The sequence below is a fragment of the Mus caroli genome, unplaced genomic scaffold (assembly GCF_978045245.1).
Source record: "Mus caroli unplaced genomic scaffold, Mus_caroli_1 scaffold_12, whole genome shotgun sequence".
NCBI lineage: Eukaryota > Metazoa > Chordata > Mammalia > Rodentia > Muridae > Mus > Mus caroli.
Genome location: NW_028227267.1, coordinates 49300928 through 49302707, shown reverse-complemented (window position 1 = coordinate 49302707; position 1780 = coordinate 49300928). Strand labels below are relative to the sequence as shown.

At 40.9% G+C, this 1780-nt stretch overlaps 1 pseudogene; it reads right to left on the bottom strand.

The window, feature by feature from the left end:
- Positions 1–292: 292 nt before the first annotated feature.
- LOC147001868 (T-cell receptor alpha chain V region 2B4 pseudogene) lies at positions 293–947 on the bottom strand (annotated as a pseudogene).
- Between the last annotated feature and the right edge of the window lie 833 nt (positions 948–1780).

Sequence of the window (1780 nt, the reverse complement as noted above, 5' to 3'; positions counted from 1 at the left end):
ATATGTGTGTAGCATGTGCCTTTTCTTTCTTTCAATTATTTTATTTGCCTGATAGTTTTCTAAAGATATATAGAGAAAGTAGGTATAGTATTTGTTGTATGGGGAGGTGGGGGAGAATATGGAAGGAATTGGAGGAGTACAAACCATGATCAGGATATAGTATATGCATTTTTTCAATTAAAATAAAATGAAAAATATTTCAGCCATACCAATATGTGTACTATGCATTCTCAGAATAATAAAGTTGTATCCCCATAAGTCAAACCCTCTCTTGTGTGGCTCTCAACTCCCATTACATGTGGAGGACAAAGAGAATAAGCAGGATTTCTCCCCCTGATGTTCTGAACTCTAGCTCAGACCTGCGGAAGCCCACTATGTTTGGGTGCAGGCTGCAGGTGCCTGGGGAGCACTGTGTGCTCACTGCACAGAGGTAGACAGCAGAGTCGCTGGGCTGGGAGTCTCTGATGTGCAGGAAAACATGCAGGCTGGCTCTATTGAGGTAAACTGCCAATCTGCCTTCTTTCTTGTTGCCATTAGAGAATATGGATATTAGTGCTTTGGGGCCTTTCCCAGGATGCTGTTGGTACCACCAGATGGACTGAGAAGCACTGTTGCTGAAAGTGCAGTTGAGGGAATTCATGGCTCCCTCTGGGACAATGAGAGATTCTGGGCTCTGCTGCACCTTCTCCTGGCTGCTCACCCCTGTGCAGAAAGACAAAGGTCAGACGGTCAAGACTGGATGCATTTGGATGTTAACATTCTAGAATTGCTTTTCCATATGCCTCCCACCCAATTTTGTTGCAGCATGAGAATATTAGCATTTTTACCCTCCAGCCTAACATAGGCAATACCCTTATATATTGTATTTTTATATTCCCGTAGAAATGACCAAACTCACCACCTAGTTGAAGCCAGACGAACACTAGTGAAACATGTAAGGAATGCATTACTCTTTTCACTGAAGATTCACACTTCAAGCCAGGAAAAGGAGTGGTATTTAGGCAGTTTCAGTTCTTCTGCTTGAAGATGCATAAAAAGAAAGAAAGAAAAAAAAAACCAACTGTTCATCCAATTAGAAAGAAGGTCCTAATTTTCACTACTACATCAAAAGCCTTCCACCTTCCTCTAAACCACTCCCCAACACACACACACACACACACACACACACACACACACACACACATACACACAGAGTGTTAGGACCATATGTGAAAGTGCCTCTGGGTCTTTGAGAAGATACTGCCATCCTGTGGATTCACCTTAGTGTCAAAGAAATACTTCAAGCACAGATTCTTCTTATGTGAACTATTAAAACAGGTGATGGTTTAGTCAGGTGAGAAATTTAAGCCATTTGCTCATGTTATGTACGTGTGTACTTATGCTTACATTTTCCACCAAATGGCAACTTATTTATTTCCCTAGTCACATTTTTGTAATGTTTCTAAAGCTCTTACAATCAAATCACAGTTTATGGTTTTATCTATGCTCGGTGTTAGTTCATACACCCCTACATTATCCCATTATCAGGTTTTAAATGACATGTAACTAGATAGGTCATGGGACCTAGAACCTAGTATATTATTAAGTGGACTTAGCCTTTAAAAAGACTGGTAATGCCATGTTGTTATATCCCCAAGTCATGATGTCACACAACCCTCATTAGGGAAGCTTCTTTTAATAGTAGGTGGCAATTAACGTAGAGACCCACAACTAGTCAGTGTGCAGAGAGTGCTCAGTCCTAAATAGGGCATCTATATCCTATCACGTCCATAAAGACTCA